The following is a 24,280-nucleotide window of genomic DNA, read 5'->3' on the forward strand; positions in this document are numbered from 1 at the left end:
CCTACCAAGTAGAAATCACATACATTGGTTCGATTAATAAGAAGATAAAAGCATTAGAGATTCAATAAGGGTAATTAGACACAATGAAAACACGATTAATGCCTAATTACAAGTTAACCCTTTACTTGCTAATTAAGCCAAGAAGAAATCACATTCATTAGCATAATAACAAGGTGTTGCAAAGATGAGATTACAAGGAAATCACACTTAATAATCCCAACAACAATAAATTAAGGAACTTGATTAATTAAACAACAAGGAAATCACACTTAATTACTCAATTTAAACAAGGTTTCCAAAATTCAATCAATAAACACAAAGGATTAACAATGATAATGAAAATTAAGGAAAAATTAAGTAGTCTTACAACCAAAGATTACACCTTTGAGCCGGATTAAGAAGAGGAGATTAGTTCTCCATAGTCGATCTAAACCCAATCAAAAGATGAATAATTCCCAAAATTACAACTTGATTAATTAAAGTAAGCATAACATGTGTTAACCTAGAGGAAAACACACTATATATAGTCTAACATAACCTAATAACCGTGGGCTTAACATGGGAGAAGCCCGTAATACAAAACGGAGTAGAACCCAGAAAACTCGCACGGTGCGAGAAATGGGAGCAGGAAACTCGCACCGTGCGAGAAAGCTGCTGGAGTGCGTTTTTCAATCGTTGCTTGCTTGATCCTTGGAAGGCTTTTTCATGATGTTTCTTCAATGCTTGTTCTTCACCCTTCCTTTGATGCTCCTCTTGGTCTCTTGGCACCTCATTCTTCACTAGAAAACCTTGCTAAATGATAAAGCACTCGAAATTGGTCAAATAATGCTAGAATTGCCTAAAACCGTTACCAAATGCTACCAAATGAGCTCCAAATGATGCCAATTATATGTAAAAATAGGAGCTCATCAGTAAGCGTGTTGATTTGAGTTTGAGCCTGAATGGTCTCGGTCTCTCGGGCTTGACTTACAAGTTACAAATGTACGGCTCTGCTCAAAGTCTGCAAAGCATTTAAAAACTAGCACTCGTATATAGCTTGGTTGACTCAAAATATGGGCAAATTCTCGTTTAAGACGGGTATATTCATCTTAAATTTAAGATGGGTCAAATATATTCATATTGAAAGAATAAGATGACCCATTTTAATATTAAGACAAATACCTCTGTTTTAATGAAGGTAGCAAAAAATGAAGGATCATTTTCATATTGAGACACTGTTGATTTATTGCTGTCATTGACTCCTCTATAATCCAAAGTGGTACTTTTTGAAAGTACACAAATTCTCACTTTAGACGGACACTATCTGTCTAAAGTTGTAGATATCAGAGTTCCTCTCATAAAATGAGAGTGGATAGTGCGAGTGGACGGGAAATGGATACCCCGCTTGCCCTCCTCGCACTTACATTTTGTGAGAGGATTACTATCCGTCTACAGATTTAGACGAATAGTGTCCGTCTACAATAGAACAGTTGAAAGTAATCCATAATTATTAGTAATATGTAACTGATTAAAGGATGTTAAATATCACCCACTCAATTCAAAGTTCACAAAACATCTTAGTTGACTTATATTTATCTTATAAATCGTCTTGCTTGTGACGGACAATATCCGTCACAAGCTGAAAATCTCTCATAATAAAGCAAGTGGGTTGGCAAGTGGGAGGGAAAATGGAGCACCCATGGATATTGCCACTTGCATCTTGTGAGAGTGACACTATCCGTCTTCAGCTTGTGACGGATAGTGCCCGTCTTCCATAGGATTTTATGTTTATCTTTTGCATGTCAATTTTCACGACCAATTTGTGCAATAAGTGTTAGACCCAACTTTATACTTCGTAGATCATTAGAACCTAAGTTGTGCCATTAAGGCACTAATACTGACATAAGTGTTCCAACTTCCAAACAATGTTGTTAAACCCGTGATCCGGATAGTAAGATCGTTCGACTCTATGATTAAATGTAATTTTCCGTTGTTTTGAATCATTACGTGATAATGTAACATTTATTTGTTTATTTTAAAATGAAAATAATTATGAATGTCAAACAAAACTTTAAAAGTTTGTAGATTTTTAAAATTAATGTAATATTGAAAAATTGAAAAACATTTGTAAAACTTTAAAATTAGAATTAGTTTGCTCTAATTTTAAGAAAACATTTCTTATTGATGGGGCATATTCTGCACCCGCTGACCGAGTCAACATATTGAGCAAGGTCAAAGATATCCACAGCAAGTCAACGTATTAGACCCTAACCCTACGCGCACTGTCGGCTGTCACTGGGTCTCGGCAGGCAACTAGCCACCGGGATACACATCCGCGTACTCACATCCAAGACCCCTCGGCATGGAGTCAACAGGGCCCGCCGGCCTGCCATGGGTCCCCCGTCCGAGGGTAGAACAGTCTTTCCACCTGCTAGCCGCTTGGCCACTTGGCCACTACGTGACAAAAGGTGAAAGTCTATAAATACTCCTCAACCCTCATTGAGGAAAGGGGCCGAAAATAATCAATTAAACACACTAATCTGGTATAAACTCCCTTATCTCTCTACAATATACTTTGCCAAGTAACACACAACTTAATCCCTTTTAAGTTTACTGACTTGAGCGTCGGAGTGAGTTCGCTCGGTACCAAGCCGAGCCCTCAGTTTGTTCATTGTTTCAGGAGAGGCCGAAAGGAAGAGTCAAGCAAAGTCATCATTCTACAAGCTTACGTGGTAACAAACCTGCTCCGGAATTACACCCGGAACAATTGGCGCCGTCTGTGGGGTAACATACTAAAAGCTAGTCAAAATCCCTTACAAAAAAAAAAACAACACAAAACAAAACCCACCCAGCAAGCTAAGAAGATGTCAAAGCAACAAGAAGTAATTGTGATTTTACTTAAGCGCATTCAATCGGATGACACGATCCATATTCGAGATTGGGCGATCCCCACCGGCCGAGTCATTCAACCGGCGTACGGGATGCCCATACTACCAGAAACACCGCCGCCTACGGCCAAGTCACTTTGTCATGGGACATGTGGTCGATGCGCAAGCCAAATCAAGTTGTTCCTGGACCGATGGGTAATACGCCGATCACCCCCGCCGCAACGACGGGCGGTGGCAGCAAAGACACCCGCAGTGACCAGGGCCCATAAAGTGACTCCGATCAACTTGACCGAAGCAATACAAGGAGCTGAGCATGCAAGGACGCCGGCGGTGCCCGTGGTGTCGATGGCAAGGACCAAAGTCCTTCCCCACCTCGCGGGAGGACAGCGTCGCCGCGGCAACAACGAGGCCACCCCCGAAGAAATGAAGAAAGAAGTCCGACTCTCCAAAGTCAGACAACAAGAAGCCCTTCCCGCCACGGGGAGAGAAGCCGGACAAGGGTTGCGAGGAGCCGATCGCCGCGTGTCATTTGACACATGGTCAGACAGCTCCTCAGTGCCTATGTCCTCGGAGTCTCCGTGCCGACCAAACTGAAGCTGCCGTCCCTATCATACAAAGGGGACAGTGACCCTACCGACCACGCCGAGGCTTTCGAGTCTTACATGTCGGTATGGGAACAGCCTGATGAGGTATGGTGCCGAGTCTTCCCAACAACCCTGCACGGGATGGCCCAGAGTTGGTACAAGGGGATGCCTAACGGTTCGCTATACTGCTACGCCAACCTAAGGGATAACTTCATAGCCCAGTACGCCTGCAACAGGAGAAGGGTCGTGGAGACATCGGATCTGCTCACTATCCGACAGGGGGAGGACGAGTCTCTACGAAGCTATGTGAAGAGGTTCGATGCAAAAGCTCAGCAGATCCGCGAGCTGAACACCGAACTGGCGGCCTTCTCACTGATGAAAGGCCTCCCGAAAGGCGAGCTCAAAAATGAGCTGATCAAGTGCGAGGTCCTCAACCTGGACTCCGCCAGAAAGATGGCGGACCAAGCCGTAAAGGTGGAGGATTACCACAAGACCTGGGTAGGCCACAGTGAAGCTGGGCACCAGGAAAAGAGGAGCCACCGGGAGAATACTGATAAAGGTCGCCGTGACATGAATAGGTCACGACCTGAAAGATCTAACAGGAAACAGAGCTCGGCGGGCGCCGAGGGGGGTTTCGGGACCATACACCCAGAAGAGGTATCACGGTCTCACCCCTCTGGTCAAATCACCGGCCGAGGTCTATGCCCTGAGCAAGAATGAAGGGCAGAAGTGGGCAAGACCCCCCAAGACGAGGGCGGAGGGCGACGCAAACCAATTTTGCGATTACCACGGCCAGCCCGGCCATAAGACCGATGACTGTCGGCATCTGAAGAACGCCATCGAGGAGCTGATCCGGAAGGGGGCCCTCAGCAAGTACGTAGCTGGGCCCCCGGAAACGAGCTCCGACGGGGCGAACAGGAAATCAGTATTCCAGAGGATGGGAGTGATCCGGGTGGTTATCGGAGGAAACGAGAACGGAGGATCGGCTAATGGGCACAAACGGCACCTAAATGAGCTTTACCAAGCCATCAACTTTGTGCCCACCACAGCAGTCCCCGCTTCCACCGTCCCCGATATAACCATCGGAAAGAAAGACTACGAAGGAGTCGTAGCCCCGCACAGCGACCCGCTGGTAGTCCACCTGGACATATCCAACCACTTGGTTAAGAGGTGCCTGAGTGATACAGCGCCTACACAAACATCATGTTCGGGGAATGCTTCCTCAACCTCGGTCAAGATTGAGGACCGAGTCCCCGCATCAACCCACCGTACGGCTTCTCTGGGCCGCCTGGTACCCCTGGGGTCAATCAGGTTGCCGGTGATGTTCGGCGAGGCGGATGCGGCCAAGAACGTTTTATCTGAGTTCGTGGTCATTGATGGTTCGTCCGCCTACAATGTTCTGATAGGCCGGGTTACTTTGAGCGAGGCCGATGCTGTAATGTCCATCCGGGCCCTGACACTGATGTATGTCTCGGACCGGGGGGAAGCACAAAAGCTCGTCTCAAAGGACGAGAGAGACGAAGTTATCAATGTCCAAATATCTGCCATAGGGTGTAACATGCAATCCCTCAAAGTGGCGAAGAAATCAAAGAAGGGGAAGAACCCATCCTTACGACAGGAGGGTGATCCGATGAGCACCAACAACGTCAGCATGGTCGAGGGAGCCGAGACCGAGCAAGTGGAGATTGACCCAGACGCACCGTGCAGAATCGCTTGGTGTCGGCACGGAGCCAAAGTTCGAGCCGACCTCCTAGACCCGCCGAGAAAGAACAAAAACGTCTTCGCGTACTCAGCCGCCGAGATGCCAGGCGTGAGCCGAGAGGTGATCGTTCACAAGCTGAACGTACTCTCCAACGCTCGCCCTGTCAAGCAGAAGATGAGGAACTCCTCGGCCGAAAAGGATGACGCCATCAAGGCCGAGGTATATAAACTATTAGAGGCGGGCTTTATCATGCCTTGTACTTACCCTGAGTGGCTAGCAAATGTTGTAATGGTGAAGAAGTCATCAGGGGGGTGGAGGATGTGTGTTGATTTTATAAATCTTAATAAAGCATGCCCTAAAGATTGCTATCCCTTGCCTCGAATAGATAGTTTAATAGATGCAACGGCAGGCTACACTATGCTGAGCCTGCTCGACGCCTTCTCGGGTACCATCAGGTATTCATGGTCAAGAAGACATGCCTAAGTGCGCATTCATCACCATACACGGCACATACATGTATAAAATGATGCCGTTCGGTTTGAAAAACGCTGGCGCAACTTACACTAGGCTGGTGGACAAAGTGTTTCAAGATAAAAAAGGGCGAAACATCGAGGCTTACGTCGATGATGCTATTGTAAAAAACAAGTCCGACAATGAGCACTTGGCCGACTTGAGCGAAACATTTTGTTCACTAAGGAAATACAAGATGAAACTTAACCCAATGAAATGCAACTTCGGTGTCCGGCCAGGTAAGTTCCTCGGCGTACTTGTCGGCGCTGGGGAATTGATGCCAATCCAGAGAAAGTCCAAGCAATACTGGACCTACCGGAGCCGAGGAATCGAAAAGAGGTTATGATGTTGACCGGGAGGATGGCGGCTCTCGCCCGTTTCATCTCTCGGTCAGCCGAAAAAAGCACCCCATTCTTCAAAGTGTTGAAGGGGAATAAAGACTTGGTGGGGGAGGAACAGAGCACAGCTTTCAGTGCAATCGAAAGCTCATCTTCAAACTCTCCCGACCCTGTCTGGGCCGATCCGGGGAGACGCTATATCTATACATAGCGATTACCTCGGCCACGGTCGGCCGTAATCATCGAGAAGAAGACAAGCAAAGCAACACCCAATCTACTTTGTCACCATACATCGCTACCCGCCGAGAGAAATTACCCATCGATTGAAAAAGCGCCTTTCTTTGTCATCGTCGTTGCCGCAAGGAAATGAAACCTTACTTCGACGCAAGCATCCCGTGACGGTCTTAACCGACCAACCATTGGAGAAAACATTAAAAAAATTTGAACAATCCGGCAGGCTCATCAAATGGGCAGTAGAGCTATCCGGCTTCGGCATTCAATACAGGCCGAGGCCCTCGATAAAGGGGCAGGCACTTGCAGACTTCATGGCCGAGTGCACATACCAAGAAGAATCCGGCCGGCGTATGGGATGTATATACCGACGGGTCATCTACAAACAGCTCAGGAGCGGCATCCTTATCATCCCCAAACGGGACGAGTTTGAGTATACCTTGAAATTTACCTTCTCGGCCTCAAACAACGAATCCGAATACGAGGCGGTGATAATCGGAGTCGAGCTAGCTAGAGTGCGGGGCGGAACACATTGTGTTGAAGTCGGACTCACTATTGGTGACTAACCAAATCGAGGAGAGTATGAGGCTCGAGACGATGGGATGGTAAGATACCTGGAAAGAGTAAAAGCTGACACTGCAAAATTAAAATATTTCCAAATCCAATGCATCCCCAGGTTTGAGAACAACCGAGCCGACGCTCTCTCAAATCGGCCAGTTCAACCATCAAGAATGTCACCAACCGTCTTTGGTGGATATCGGGAATGCTAAAAGCATCACTGAGACCATCGGCATGGTGGGCGACATAGAAGCCGAGATGACGTGGATGACTCCGATAATGAAATACAAACTAACAAAAGAGTTACCGGGGGACCGCAGTCTCTCTCAGAAGATAAAGAGGATCGCCGCAAGATACTTGGTGTTCGAAGGAGAACTATACAGAAGGTCTGTGATAAGACCACTTTTGAAATGTGTCGGCCCCGGACGCGGAACTCATCTCGACTGAGAGATTCACGAAGGCATCTGTGGACATCACATGGGGGCAAGAACGCTAGCCCACAAAGCTCTCCGAGCCGGCTACTTCTGGCCTACCATGCTTGAAGATTCCAGAACTAAGACCAAGAAGTGCAAGAATTGTCAGATGCATGCTCCGGTGATACATGCACCTTCCCGAGACTTGCAGCCAGTACTTAGCCCCCTACCATTTGCACAGTGGGGGATGGATTTATTAGGGCCATTTCCGACGGCCTCTGGAGGAAGGAAGTACCTGATCGTCGCCGTTGATTACTTCACCAAATGGGTCGGCGTCGCAGCATGCACGCCAAGACCACAGCGGCCGTAAGAAAGGTGATTTGGGAGAACGTCATAACTCGTTTTGGGTTACCCCAAGTCATGGTATTTGACCACGGCCTTGAGTTTTGGAGTGACACGGTGATGAACTGGCTAGAAGAACTCGGTATCAAGTTTGCATACTCCTCCGTCTGCCACCCTCAGAGCAACGGGCAGGCGGAGGCAGCTAATAAAACAATCCTAAACGGGCTGAAAAAGAAGGTTGAAGATCTAAAGGGAAGGTGGGCTGATGAACTACCCGGCGTCCTGTGGTCCCTTAGAACCACGGAAAAAGAAGCAACGGGATACAGTCCATTCCACCTTGTCTATGGGTCTGAAGCCGTCCTACCAATTGAAGCATCGATGCCGACATTCAGAACGCAAACCTTTAACCTTGATCGAAAATGAGGAGGGCCGAAAGCCTCCTAGACTGGTCGAAGAAAGTCGAGACACGGCACGGCTCAACTTAGCCGTCTACCAAAACAGAATGAGAAGAGCCTACAGCCGAAGGGTCCACAAAAGGGACTTAAGAGTAGGAGATCTAGTCCTAAGAAAGTCGGCCGCCACCAACAAAGGAAACATCCATGGCAAGATGACGGCCAACTGGGAAGGACCCTACAAAGTGGTTGAAGAAATGAGGCCGGGTACATACCGGCTGACAGACATGGAGGATGTGCCTCTAATGAGCCACTGGAACACCGACAACCTTAGAAAATACTTCATATAGCGGCAGAGGTGTCTGAGACCGTTGTGGGCACCCCAACGCATGATTATATCTAATGAAAAGTGTTCCAAGTTTTCCATCAAAATGAAGAATCCCCCTCCATAGTCCTACCAAAGTAGACGCCGCGGCCAAAGCCAGGCAGTCACTCCCGAAGTACAAAAGCGTATAAGCACTGTTGAGACGCAACTGACTGCCCCGGCCAATCCGGGGGTGGCAGAGGAAGCGATCAATATGTCTATAGATACGGAAAGCAGTCAAAACGTAAACTCGGTTGCCTCGGCCAAAGCCGGGAGTGACGAGGGAAACGCGACTTGCCCACAGCAGTTGTTACTCGCCACAACGACCAACATGCTTAGGAACGTATAAGTACGGTTGAGAAACGCAAATCGGATGCCTCGGCCGGACCGAGAGTGAAAGAGGAAGCGATCAACACGTCTACAGATACGAACATTTGTCGCCAGAACCCCGATTGCCTCGGCCAGACCGAGAGTGACGGGGACACAACGACCGATACGCTAACATGTTCACAACGGCGGTTGGGAACCGCAAATCTGACCGCCTCGGGCGGTGGAGGAAGCGACCGACACGCCAACATGTTTAAAAACGTTAAGTACAGTTGAGATACGCATTCTAACTGCCTCGGCCAAGCCGAAGGTAGAAACGGGAAAAAGCGCTCAATTAATAACGAAAGAAGACAACTCAGAAGAAAATGAGATAAAGACCTCGCCAAGCCGGGAGGCAAAATAAACAAACTCTTATTAAAGTATTTGGTGTAATACAAGAAAGAAGTCGACGGCCGTCCCTATTGGGATAGCCTAAACACAACCTACCAAGAGTTTACAAAAAGAGAAGGAACAAAGAAAAGGTTACGGACATAAGACATTAAGTGCCAAAAGATGGCAGGGAGGAAAGGCTCAATAGTTGGCCCCGACAGTGAAGCTATCCGAGATGCGGGTGAATCGATGACGACCGCCGTCTCCCTATGCCTGCTTCGCTCGCCATCAGCAGCAGATAGCAGCATCACCATCGGTGGGCGACCCGAGCCGACTTGGCGGCTTCACCTGCCTTTGCCCTCTCGGCTTCCTCCCTCGGCCGCCTTCACCTTTTCAAAGATGGGCCGCCTTCTTTGACCTCCTCGGCGGCTTTCTTCGCCTCTGCCTCCCCATGACCTTTTGCTCAGCAGCCCGCGCCTTATCATCAAGCAGCTGGTCAAATTTTTGCCACGGGAAGGAGCCGTCAGGAAAGAGCTCTCTGATTACTTCCCTGGTAGCTTCTTCGGCCTGGTCCCAGTATTGGGCGCACATGTTAGGGATGATGTCAGTTTGGAGCGTCTCAATGTCCTCCTCCCTCTGGGCGAGGATAGACCTTGTGTTCCTGTGTGCCTTCGACTGAGCCAAATACAGAGACTTCCATTCTTCCCTCTTCTTAATAGCAAAGTTGAAAGCAGGCTGAAGCTTGTCCCGCTCCTCCCGCAGCTTAGCGGCGTCAGCCTCCGCAGCCTCAACCTTGGCCCTCTCGGCTAGGACCGCCTTCTCAGCATCGTCCCTGAGCTTTCGCTCAGCGAGGAAATCATTTTCGGCGGCCTGAAAGTCCTTCTTCGCCTTCTCGGCCTCTTGCTTAGAAGCATCAAGCTCAAGCCTAAGCCGTTCAAGCGCAGGAGCAGCTTCAGCCATGACCTTTTCTTGCTCCATAATGTGAGCACCGGCCACGTCAGCCCACTTCGCCAGCATCTTCCTAATCTGGGTGGGGGAAGGCTTCGGGGAGGAGGAGACGACGGCAGCATTCTTATCACCCGTCTGCACAAACTTCTTCAACACGCTCCTTGACAGAATGCCAATCGACGTATCTTCTTCAACACGATCCTTGGTATCTACTTGCCAAACGGCCCGCTGTTCAACCGAGCGTGGCAGCACCGGCACGGCACTCACAACCTCGGTCTCGGCCATCGCCATTTTCTTTTCCACATTTGATACCCTTTACACATCCATGCCCACAGAGGATACGGTACGGCCTGAGCAGAACCAAGCCGAGGAAGAAGAAGCCGGGGAAGAAATTTTTACTTACGCAGAATACGCTCAACACTCATCGAAGGTCCATACCACGACATAGACTACGCTGGGGGCAAATTGATGGGGCATATTCTGCACCCGCTGACCGAGTCAACATATTGAGCAAGATCAAAGATATCCACAGCAAGTCAACGTATTAGGCTTCTCTAATAGCCATTCAGAGGGACCGGTAGACGGCGGCGGTTGATCTACAAAAAATTCGGACAAAGCATCCATGTCAACATTTATTGACATACCAGATAGCCTGTCATCAGGAACGCCTAATGAACCAGCTAAATCTGAGCCACAGGTTAGATCTGTACCAGGCTTGGCCTTCTTGGTTGGAGGACCCATTTCTTTGCCGGCCTCGGTAGCAGTAGCAGCGACAGCAGCAGACGCTGTCTCTTTTCTCTTACGTAAAAGAGGAGATTCCTCTGCAACGGTGACCTCATCTTCGACATCAACAACGACCACCACCTTCTCCTTTTGGACTGCAGGGATTGAAGGTTGAACTGAAGTTGACGCCGTCGCCGCCGTAGACATTGCTCTTGGCTTTCGGCGCGGCACGTTACCGGCGATCTTCCTCTCGAGCCGCCCCCGCATCCAAAACCTTCAACTGCTGATCCATAAGGTCGTTTGGGGCCGGTCTGCGATCACGTGTCGCGGCCTTAGGATGCAAATCAACAACTTTTCCGTCCTTGTCAAGTCCTAACCTCTTGAGGGTCTCGGCAGACAGTTCCGGGCCAAATCGGTCTGCAAAAGAGACAAAGCAGGAGTTAAGCAAAAGAAATGACACAAGTTCAAAAACAGAAGCATAAAAAGCAAAGATGGGCCTCACACCGACCCCACTCACCCCGTTCGAGGGCCGGTATGAGGCCGACGTGGCAGAGCAGCTCATCCTGAAGAACGATCTGCGTCGGGGGCATCCATCCCTTCGGCGTCCCATCCCTCTCGGCCTCAAACAGCCTCATTGCCCGTTTTTCGTCCTCATTAAGAAGGACCCTGTTGGCATTCATCTTAAGCTTTATCCGAGAGACGTATTTATCATACTCCCCTTTGCTCTCGCACCGCAAATTAACGCGGTGCTGGAAGGATCGAGGCAGCGGATAATCCTCCGGAACCTCAACGTACACCCACTGCCCCCTCCAGTCCTTGCAAGACGTCAGCTTGGTCACGGTGACGAAGCCCGGCTCGGTTTGTATGCTATACCATCCATGGCCGCCTAGGGTAGTTGGTTTGAGATGGTAGAGCCGGCGGAAGAGGTTCACCGTTGGGGCCTCCCCTTTGAAAAGATACAACCATACAAAACCAATAATCGTCCTAATGGCCAACGGATGCAGTTGGGCCACGACGACGTTCATCGCTTTAATAATGGCAACGACGTAGTCATTCAGAGGAAACCGGAGCCCATACTCCAGGTGTCTGATATATACGCCGATACAACCCGGTAGGGGTAGGGCAGAGACGGCCCGACCCTCTTTAGGAATAACAATCTTATACTCCCCGCCGAAGGAGAAATGATGTTCAAAAAGTTCGTAACTGAACAATCGCGAACTTGTTCGTCCAAGCACGGTCAGGACCGATCTTACAGGCGTCGCCGTGATCCAAGAGATGCGGCCTCTCTTCATCGGAATGAGCCCTTTCCTCATCATCACCATCATCATCAACATCATCACCGTCATCATCAACATCATCACCATCATCCTCGAAATCCTCCAAATATTTTGGATCAATCTCAGGAGAAAGCGGCCTGGGACCCCCAATGGTTAACGGGGTGACAACCAGTGCCTCCTCTTCATCAGGGCGCGACGGGGAGCCCCCCGGCGCAGGATTACTAGGTCCGGCATCAGCAGAAGACATGACAACAAATACTTAATAAATAAAAGTTGAAAAATTTGTTTGTTTACCTTAGAAAAGTGTTACGCCGAGTAACGCTTTGAAGACTAGAGAGAAGATTCGTCAAAGAAGGCTAGAGAGAAGAAATTTTTTTTGAGAAAGTGAATTTTTGGCGGCCAAAATCAGGGGCTAACTGCTATATTTATAGAGCAAAGCCCATGAAACGGACCAATCAGGGCAAAGCCCATGAAGCGTCAACCAATCAACGCCGAGCCACGTGTCAAGCATGCAGCCATGGAATTTCAATCGACAAACAGTTACAAAACTTCTTCAACACGCTCCTTGACAGAATGCCAATCGACGTATCTTCTTCAACACGATCCTTGGTATCTACTTGCCAAACGGCCCATTGCTCAACCGAGCTTGGCAAAGACCGGGCCGGGGGCAATCAAAAGTACACGGCACTCACAACCTCGGTCTCGGCCAGCGCCATTTTCTTTTCCACATTTGATGCCCTTTACACATCCATGTGGAGGGGGATACGATACGGCCGAGCAGTAACCAAGCCGAGGAAGAAGAAGCTGGGGAAGAAATTTTTACTTACGCAGAATACGCTCAACACTCATCGAAGGTCCATACCACGGCATAGACTACGCTGGGGCAAATTGATGGGGCATATTCTGCACCCGCTGACCGAGTCAACATATTGAGCAAGGTCAAAGATATCCACAGAAAGTCAACGTATTAGATGCCTTTAACCGACGCGACTGTCGGCTGTCACTTGGGTCTCGGCTAGGCAACTAGCCAGCCAGGATACACATCCGCGTACTCACATCCAAGACCCCTCGGCATGGAGTCAACAGGGCCCGCCGGCCTGCCATGGGTCCCCCGGCCGAGGGTAGAACAGTCTTTCCACCTGCTAGCCACTTGGCCACTTGGCCACTACGTGACAAAAGGTGAAAGTATATAAATACTCCTCAACCCTCATTGAGGAAAGGGGCCGAAAATAATCAATTAAACACACTAATCTGGTATAAACTCCCTTATCTCTCTACAATATACTTTGCCAAGTAACACACAACTTAATCCCTTTTAAGTTTACTGACTTGAGCGTCGGAGTGAGTTCGCTCGGTACCAAGCCAAGCCCTCAGTTTGTTCATTGTTTCAGGAGAGGCCGAAAGGAAGAGTCAAGCAAAGTCATCATTCTACAAGCTTACGTGGTAACAAACCTGCTCCGGAATTACACCCGGAACACTTATTTTAACAAGGAGCTTTTTTAGTTATTTCTAGTTAGTCTAAGCGTAACTCTAAGAAAACTATTTTTTTTTCTACAATTACTTTGACGATGAACTAGGAAAATCGAAAAAATGAAAATTACTTTAGAAAAAAAGATTAAAAAGATTAATATAATACTTCCTCCAATTTCATTGTTCCCCTTTCTTTTTCGCATAAGAAATAAGGAAATCAATTTGGACCACACAATACACATGACCCCACATCAAATTAATTTTGGACCACACAAAGTTGTCCAAAAAAGAAAAAAATGAACAATAAGGAAAAGAAAAAGAGAAACCATAAATGAAATTGGAGGGAGTATAATATATAATATAATACTCCCTCCAATTCTGTCTATAGTTCCCTCTTTCCTTTTCGATAATAGTCACGTTTTGTTCCCTCTTTCCTTATTTAGTAAATTTTCTTGTGGTGAATGACCATAGTGTCCTTATTGCATTTTGTTACTTACTCATTGTGCCATCCACTTGACCCACATCTTTTACACTAACCCAACCCAATTAACCCCTCCCAATTCTATTTTGGATCCCCTAATTAACCCAGCCCAACTCTAACTCCCTAATTAACCTAATCACTCCCGCCTATTTCTACGACACTCTAGAGCCTTCTCATAGAAACCCTAACAATGTTCATCTCATACTGATTAACCCAGCCGTTCCCTCTTTCCTTTCTCCCTCAATTTCTCCGCCTATATTCTTCATAATCTTCATCCTCTTCATCTTCACACACAAAATCTGAGACTCTTTCCCTCAATCTCTTCATCGCCTATTGATGGTATCAAGCTATACCTCGCAAGTGCACGATTTTATCGTTGTACACTATTAAGGGTCGATCCCACAAGGAGCTAGGAAGACTACTAATCGTTTTAACTCTATGGTTTAGCTAAGTCGACAATAAAGGGAGAAGGTTATGCTAGAACTACTAACAACAAGGTAAAGCAAGCTAAATAGAAATAGGAGAAAAAGCAAGATAGAATAAAAGGTTGTAAATCAAATATATTAAAAACCTAAGACTCGGTTCTTCCCAAATAATTCGTAATTCCACGCAATCAAATCTCTAGGCTAATCACAAGGGTAGCAAGGTGAGGAGGTGACGACTCTAATTCGCCTAAGACCCCCCTCTCGGGTTCGAAATAGGACACTAGTACTACCCACCAACCCCCCTCTCGGGTTCGAAGGTCGGAATCCCTAACTCAATACCCGACTACCCCAAAATCATGCATTTTCCCAAGGTAGTCCGGTTATTTGCTAAGGTCAATAAGCCCCGTCAATTCCCGGGTCATCCCACTCCCTCTCTCGAGGGTCGATTTCAAACGCTAGATTAGAGGTGTCCTACCCCGGTTCTCCCTTTCGGTCTCAACCAAGGTTAACACTAGGGTCAAATCTCGGGTATCCAAATCACAACCTAACCAACTCTCGTTGGTGGTCAAGGGTCGTAAGTCAACACTACCCAAAAGTCAACCCATAAACCAAGTCATTCCTCTAACCTACCCTCACCAATTTCCCCAAATAATTAGCCTTTATGAAATTCAATTAGTGAAATTACTCATGTTGGGTCAAACCGAGCCCTAGTGGAGGACTACTCACTAATCATGGTCCTAATTGCAAAATAGACAATAAAGATGCAAACTTTGGTCATGAACATGGTGAGAAGATGAATCTTACTACTAAACATGCAACAATCCAACAATAGTTGTAAAGAAAGATGATTTAATCTAATAACTAGGTTGATTAAACCTAAAGACACAATCTTTAACCAAATCAACTCAAAGATTAAGTCTTTGAGGACAACTATCCAAGGAAGAACAAATGAAAGAGAAGCAAAGGAAAGATGAACAATAAAAAGATGAACAATGATGAAAATAACAACAACAAACAAACAACAACAACAATTTTAACATAAACAATCAACAAACATGAAAGAAGAACAAAATGTAAACAAATGAAAATAGGGAGAGAATTAATACCAACACAATAGTGAAAGAGGAATTTGGATAGAAATAATAAAGAAGGAAATCCTTCAATCTTCTTACAAACCCAAATTCAATCACTAATTGATTGAAGAACTTCTCTAATTAAGGAAAGATTAACAAAGAGATTAACAAAGTTTTAAGCTTGAAAGGGTAAATATTCTGGATATAGGGTTGTGTGTACAAAAGGGTTTAAGAGGGGGTATTTATAGGCTTGTACAAGATTAGGAAGAAAAGAGGAAGAAAAGCCCAAATCTCGTCTGCTGCGTTTTTTGCGGGTGCACCGGCAATGGTGCTCCTACCGCAAAACGTGCAAAGATTTAAAATGTCCGGCATCTCTGTTTTTTTGCGGTGGGCGGTTCTTGGCTGTCGGCAAAACACCTTCTTCAGGACTTCTTCTTCTTCTTTATGGTGCGTAATGCCGGTTGACCGGCTGCCGGTGCTCCTACCGGCAGCGAGGTCAAGCTTGTTTTTCACCAAATTCTTCAATTAATTCCACTTGCTGTGCTTTACCGGTGGGCGGTTCCGGCTGTGCCCGGCAAAACACGATCTTCAACTTTTCTTCAAAAACTTGAGTGATTCTCTGGGGTGTGTTTTGCCGGTGGCTAGACCGGCTGCCGGTCTGCCGGCAAAACACACTCTTCACCATTTCTTCACCTCTTCTTCATGTAAAGGCAATGGGGTGCCTTTCTTGCCCCGATTTCTCCATACTTGGGTCGTTTCCTACAAAAGGAAGCACAAGGTAACAAGTACGGGCATTGGGCACAAAATGCAAGGAAAAACACCCGAAACCGACTCGATATGAGTCGGTATGCATAAAAGAAAGAGGGAATTAGAAGTGAATTAATCGTATATCAAACCTCCCCACACTTAAGCCTTACTCGTCCCCGAGTAAGTCACAAAACCAAATGTACAAAGCATTATTATGATAGATAGAGAGAGTGGATGCACAATATAAGCATCACTCAACTAAACTACTATTTAAGCCGATCGAGTATTAGCGCACTCAACGCCCCTTCAACTCGCAATTTGACACCCATGAGGGGAGAGTGCCCTATTGCAAGGCAAGTTGGGTCTTGCTACAAAACTTTCGACACATTCATCATGAAAGCACGTAATCAACAAATAGAATGCATCTAACAAAATGATCCACTTTCCTCATCTAAGTGGTCGGATTTTTCAAACAACAAAACATGGTCTCGGTCGGGAGTACCGTCTCAGAAGTGCCAATCGAGGTGCCGACCCCCTAAATGTGACAAAAGCAACCCTTGTGTGACCAATGCTCAAGAAACAAATTCAAGAGCGGGGAAAGGGAAGAAAGGGCAAGTCCGCCGAGAATTACAAGGCCGACACAAGATTCGACCAAAGGACCCATGACTAAGGGGACCAAGGCAACGACATCCTCACGGTTTTCACTCGTCACTCAATGAAAGAACAAGGTGATTTTTGTGACAAATAGTAACCAAAATCACTCAACTAACTCAACTAGCGAAAACGTGCCCGCAATCTAATGTGTAAAATCGTCCTATGTCCAATGAAATGCAAACAATGGGAAAATGCACAAAACATGAAGCAAGGGTTACAACGGGGCTAAGGAGAAGGTCGAAACGGGATTGGTGCAAGCACCGTTTGGACATGTGGGGCTCAAATCAAGAATCGTCGACACATCACTTCCCATCTCTTATTGCAACACATGAGACACGTCTATGCCCTAACATAGCAATGATGACCAAAACTATGCAAAAATTGCATAAACCCAACTCAAGTAGGAAAAATTTGATAAAACTCCTTTTATTTCAACAAACGGTAACGTCTACACCGTAACAACGACTCGGTTTCCCAAGCCATGCAAAAAATGTGCAAACCCGACTCATCTTTGGAAAAACATCAATTTGCCCCTTTTATTTGGCAACGGCTTTTTCTACCCTTTTAAATGATGAGTAGGGGTGTTGCTTGCCTTTTTTTCTTTTTCTTGACAACAAACGAATATATACAACTCATTTTTTGATTTTTCATGACTTTTTCACTTTTCTATTTTGTTTTTCGTTTTTTTTTTTTTTTTTTTTTTTTTTTTTTTTTTTTTAAACCTCTTATTTATATATATAATGCCAAATCATACCAAGTTCCGACCCAAATGGATATGTGTACTATCCATCACTATGCCCCAAATCACCTCCTACAACACAACTACAAAACCGACCAATTCTTGATTAAGGAAGGGTGGTTATGGGAATGTAGCTATTTAGGTGGGTTTGCCAAATGAAAAGGGCTAAGCTCAAGGGGGTGAATCAAAAAGGGAAACAATGTAGGGAATAAAACAAGGCTATTTGGCTATGTGAGATTCATATAAACTGATTTTGCTTCAAATCATATGCACAAAAATGTAATGCAATTTCATGATCTAAGGACGATGCGACACACTTATGCGTAATGATGTGACACGCCTCGCGAGGAGACCTACTCTCGAACCTAGATGAGGGCGGGGTATGAATGTACCCGCCCTAGGAGGCTCTACCCTTACCTTTGAGTGGCTAAGTCGAGCCAAAGGTCTAGTCTACGGCCCTAGGTCTCACAAGATCGGTCCAAACTCATTGGTCAGGCCCTCCTTCCTCGGCTAACTAAGAGGCCACGGGCGCGAGTTACGAGGAGGGGAAAGGCACAACCGGGCACATTAGTTCATCATGGGGGTACTTGGTTCCCTTCCTTTGACCATGTTCTTCCTTAAAAACTTATTTACAAACTCAATGCAAAAAGAAAGAAATGCAACAAGTATTTACATGTGAACAAATGCATGCGGAAATTTAAACAAACATGAAATGAAACGTGCAACAAATTGGCTAAACCTAGCAGCACATCAACACCAAAATTCCAAACGGTCTCCCAAGGAGACACCCAAAGCAACAAAATTCCCATTCTCCTTCAAAATATCCAAGATACCAAAAAGAGAGAATAGTAAAAAGGAGCAAGAGGTAGGAAGGATTATACCAAGCGGTCTTCTAGCTCCTTTTTGCCTCAAGTGGTCAATGCGCCAAGCCAAAAGGTTAGACAAAACATATATATACAATGCAATTTTTTTTGAATTTTTCAGAAATTTTTCAATTTTTAGGCATTTTATCTAGTTTATAAATATTTACAATTATAAACAAATATTCACAAGAGTGATATTTCCCTCCCCACACTTGAGATGTACATTGTCCTCAATGGACAAAAGCATAGGGAGTGAATAAGAAAAAGAAAGGAACATTTTTTTGATTTTTTTGATTTTTCAAAGGGAAAATAACATATTTTTGTGATAATTGGTTTTGAAGAATTAAAAAAACATATTTTTGGGTTTTTGATATGAGAACTCCCTCCCCACACTTATTTATTTACATTACTTCCAAATGGAAATAAATGTGTGGAGGGAGTACAAATTAAAAGACATGTTTTTGTTTTTTTTTAGGCCCTCCCCACACTTATTTATAGACATGGGAGGGCATATTAGTGAAATAAATTAACATGTTTTTGGTGGTTTTTGTCATTTTTCAATTTTTAGTTGGTTTTTATTTTGAAAATGCAATGCATGCTCTATTCTATATGCAAAATTGAAATGACAATGCAAATTATGCTAAGTGAATGCAATTACTAAATGTGACAATATATTACAAAATTGAAATCTAATGCAATCCTATATGATGCAACTAAATGATTTATCAACTAAATGCATGCGAAAAATTAAACGTGAAGGAGATAATTTGGATAAAGAGGAGAGATCGTACTTGTCATTTGGATTGAATGTAAGGAGCATACCAAAGGCTTTGGATCGAAAAGGGAGTAATAATAGGCCATCAACTCGGCCTCTTGGGACTAAGACCCCATCACATCATCATCATCTTCATCATTGTTGTCTCCGGTATTAAAGTCGGAGCCTTGAATCAAATCTTCGGGGTTGAAGATAAAATTACCTCCACTACCGCCAACACCCGGGAAACCACCCGTGAAATCACTACTCATATTCATCACGCCGCTATCTCCTCCCGTGAAACAACCACCGGAACCCGACGCACCCGCATCACTAGCAAAATAAGGCCGGACTCCCAACCATTGGGCATCATGGCCCTCTGGACGTTGCTCGGCCCTAGGGGAAAAACAGGGGCCGCAAAGTATTCCGGTTGGAGGTTAAGACCTCCGCGGACCATACTCCCATCCTCTCTCGAGTAGTTCCCATCGGGCCAAGTGAAGTAGGAGGGGTGAGGGTGCTCATAACCCACGTATTCCCGCCGACAAAAATCATCGTAGATGGGATAAGTACCGGTAGCTTGATCATAATAAATCCGGTCCAACTTTCTCCCCATAATGTCCCTCTCACTAGCGGCTTTCGCCGTGGCAATGTCCATCCTCTCCATCCATTCGGTGAGAGATGGTGGTAAAGGAGGATAAGAAGGAGGGGTCGAGGAGGACCCCTCACCTTGTTGAAATTGCCACGGTGGAGGTTGATGAGTTTGCGGCATTTGGTATTGAAGGGAGGATGGGGTGTTCACTCGACGGTCTCGTGAATAGACACGAGTAGGATTAGGGGGAGGTTGGTCGGTGGGTGCCTCCGCTTGAATTGGGAGGAGGTAATCATCTTTATCTTGCTCAATTTTAACGGCGGTTACATTTGGAAGCCGGATGGAGTTCTTGTGATTGATTTGCCAATATTCAAGGCCGTCGTCGGGGTTTTCTTTGAGCCACTCAAGCTTTGTAGTCAAGTAGTGCTTTGTCAAGTATGTGTCCCCGGGTATCCAATTCATCGTGGAAAGGTCAACCGGACGGTCCATGTTGCGGGCAATTCGGGTGATCATGCCACCCACATGTATCGGGGTTCTATGCCCCGGAGAACTTGCAATCTTGGATAGGTTAAGGGCTAGGTAGTGATCCACATTAATTCGGAAGGGGGTGGATTTAGTGAACAAGTAGGAGCCCAATATTTCAAGCTGGTGGGTCCTAAACACCCATGGCTCATCCACCGCAAGAACGGTACACCCCATACATCTATGCCAAACCCGAATGACGGGATTGTGGCAACTTGTCGCGGGCCTTTTCACCCCAACTTGATCATCAATGCCCGAAATTGCCTTCCATACACGGGAATAGTGAAAATCAGCGGGCGGGGTATACGACGTCGCATTTTCCAGCCCAAAAATTTGAGCCAACCGACCCAAAGTGATGTTGTGTTCCCGGTTCATGAGTCTAAAGCTAAGGGTAGCCACCATGTTTGATTGCCGGTGCTTGGTAATCTTAAGACTACTCAAAAATTCCCATGTGATCCGAGGGTAAGTATACTCATGCATGGTAAATATCCCCCTCATACCACACCCCGTAAATAAAGCTTCCGTCTCCCTAGCAATCCCAAGGGTAGACAAAGACGGATGATGAAGAAACTTAGTAGGGGTGAGGGGGCGATTTTTAAAGAGAATAAACTTACCCTTCTGAGTTGGTGTGGCAAACTCGACTGTAGGAAAGTCCGGATCGGGGTATGTATCGGTTGTCGCTTGAGCAATCAATGTCGCTTGGTCCCTTGCTATATCGGCTCTTGTTCTTCTTCCGGCCATGTTGATGATTGGAGGAGATTGGTGAAGGTAGGAGGAAGTTTGATTGAGTTTTGAGGGAGTTAGGGTTAGAAAGGGGGAAAAAATAAGGAGGAAAGATGAAGGAGAAATGAAGAAATGAGTTGGGAAAAAGGGGGACTCGTGCTTTAATTTGTGTTCTGCGGGTGTGTTTTGCCGGTTGGTGAACCGGCAGCCGGTCTGCCGGTAAAACACACTTTCCCTTTTTCCAATTTTTCGAATTTTCTCCCCAAAATTTTGACCTCGCTGCCGGTGGACCAACCGCTGCCGGTCCACCGGCAAAACACTCTTCTCAATTGATTTTCCCAAATACCAGGTGTGTTATGCCGGTGAGCCGGCTGCCGGCCTACCGGCAAAACACACTCCTCACTCAAAATCCAACTTCCCAGTTTCAATACATGAGTGTCTTGCCGGTGAGCCGGCTGCCGGCCTACCGGCAAAACACTCCTCTTCACCAATTTTTAAAATTTTCCAAGTCTTCAGGTGTGTCATGCCGGTGGGCCGGCTGCCGTCCTGCCGGCAAAACACACTCCTCATCATCAGTTCTTCGTGTTTTCATCTTGCCAGGTGTGTTATGCCGGTGAGCCGGCTGCCGGCCTACCGGCAAAACACACCATTACTTCAATTTTCCAACATTTTGGCTTGGCCTCGCTGCCGGTGGACCAACCGGCTGCCGGTCCACCGGCAAAACACAACACACAGCTATTTTTTGTTGTGTTCCTCCAATTTGCTCAATTTTCCTTCAACTCGGGATTCGAGCTTTTTCATTGACCCCGGGATTCACGTTTTCCACAACTACTCCGACGCATGATGTCGGGATTTCGGGTCAACGAAAATAATGCTTGTGTTCTTCAAAAGTGACCTCCGTCACTAATCCAAATAGACAAAAATACGACTCCAAATCTCTCACTACTAGTCTAGAATGCAAGTTATTTACAAAGATGCATGGGTTGCCTCCCATGAAGCGCCCTTGTTTTATGTCGTAGGCTCGACGGAGTTATGAATAACAATCAATAATTTGGAAGAAAGGTGGCGATGGAGCTCACATTCTTGATTATGGGGGTTCCGGAAACATAGTGCTTGAGCCTTTGCCCGTTCACCTTGAAGGATTGATCTCCATCGGATATTTCAACGGCGCCATGTGGAAAGACGCGGACCACGGTGAAGGGCCCCGACCACTTAGACTTGAGCTTCCCCGCAAACAACTTGAACCTCGAGTTAAAGAGGAGAACCAACTCTCCCTCCTTGAACTCTCTCCGAATGATGGCCTTGTCATGGAATCTCTTGGTCCTCTCCTTATACAATCTAGAGCTCTCATAAGCCTCTAGCCTAAATTCTTCAAGCTCATTGAGGTCAAGTAGTCGCTTCTCTCCGGCGCTCTTCAAGTCAAAGTTAAGGAGGCGGATTGCCCAATGCGCCTTATGCTCCAACTCAACCGGCAAATGACAAGGCTTCCCATACACCAACCGGAACGGTGAAGTTCCTATTGGTGTTTTGAAAGCGGTCCGGTAAGCCCACAATGCGTCATTGAGCTTGGTTGACCAATCTTTCCTTGACCGGCTCACGGTCTTTTCAAGGATCATCTTGATCTCGCGGTTAGAGATTTCGGCTTGGCCGTTAGCTTGTGGGTGATAGGCAAGACTCCGCCTATGTTGCACCCCATGTTTCTTAAGTAGAGCATCAAGAGTCCTTTCTCGAAAATGAGTTCCACGGTCAATAATCACAATTCGTGGAACTCCAAACCGTGGGAATATGATCGTCTCCATGAGTTTGGTCACCGATTTTGCGTCACAAGTCTTTGTTGGGATAGCTTCAACCCATTTGCTCACGTAGTCCACCGCTACAAGGATATACTCATTCCCATTTGATGAAGGGAAAGGGCCTTGATAGTCAATGCCCCATACATCGAATACCTCCACTTCAAGTATGTAGTTCATTGGCATTTCATGCCTCTTTGAAATGTTACCACTTCTTTGGCATTTGTCACACCCCTTGACATAGCTTGCCACATCATGGAATAAAGAAGGCCAATAAAAGCCACATTGAAGTACCCTTGCGGCCGTTTTTCGTGAACTACCATGCCCTCCACTTGGCATGTCATGGCAATGAGAGATTATGGGTTTTACCTCTTCATTCGGGATGCATCTTCTAATGATCCCATCCGCACAAGACTTGTAAAGGCATGGTTCCTCCCAAAAATATTGCTTTAGATCGTGAAAGAATTTCTTCTTCTTATGGGAGTCATAACCATGTGGGATGACCCCGGATACCAAGTAATTGACATAATCCGCGTACCAAGGGACATCCATCAAAGCAAGTGCAAATAATTGATCATCCGGCAAGGAGTCATCAATTGGCAATCCATCCTTACCCTTCACATGTAATAGCCGAGAAAGATGATCGGCTACCACATTTTCTACACCTTTCTTGTCTCGAATTTCAATATCAAACTCTTGTAGCAAAAGTATCCACCGAATCAAGCGTGGTTTTGACTCCTTCTTGATTAGCAAGTGCCTCAACGCCGTGTGATCGGTGTGCACAATTACCTTAGAGCCCACCAAATAAGAACGAAACTTGTTCATGGCATATATGACCGCCAAAAGCTCCTTTTCGGTGGTTGTGTAGTGTGATTGAGCTTCATCCAAGGTCTTGCTTGCATAATATATGGCATGAAGTTTACCATTCTTCTTTTGTCCAAGCACCGCTCCCACCGCTACATCACTAGCATCGCACATCAACTCAAAAGGTTCTCCCCAAGTGGGAGGTTGCATAATTGGAGCGGTGATGAGAGCTTCCTTCAACCTATTGAAAGCATCCAAACACTCATTAGTAAATTCAAATGGCACATCCTTTCCAAGCAACAATGTTAAAGGTCGGGCAATCAAAGAAAAATCCTTGATAAATCTCCGGTAAAAACCGGCATGCCCAAGAAAACTTCTTACTCCTTTGACATTAGTGGGAGGGGGTAAAGTTTTAATCACTTCTATCTTGGCTTGATCGACTTCCAAGCCTTTACTTGACACTACATGACCCAAAACAACCCCGGATGTCACCATGAAGTGACATTTCTCCCAATTTAAGACTAGACCACTCTCTTGACATCTTTTCAAGATCTTACCCAAATTAGCTAGACATCCATCAAATGAGGTGCCTACGACGGAGAAATCGTCCATAAACACCTCCATGATATTCTCAACATATTCGGAAAATATAGCTAGCATGCATCTTTGAAACGTGGCCGGCGCATTGCAAAGCCCAAAGG

Source organism: Silene latifolia, chromosome Y (assembly GCF_048544455.1).
Source record: "Silene latifolia isolate original U9 population chromosome Y, ASM4854445v1, whole genome shotgun sequence".
In the NCBI taxonomy this organism is placed as follows: Eukaryota; Viridiplantae; Streptophyta; class Magnoliopsida; order Caryophyllales; family Caryophyllaceae; genus Silene; species Silene latifolia.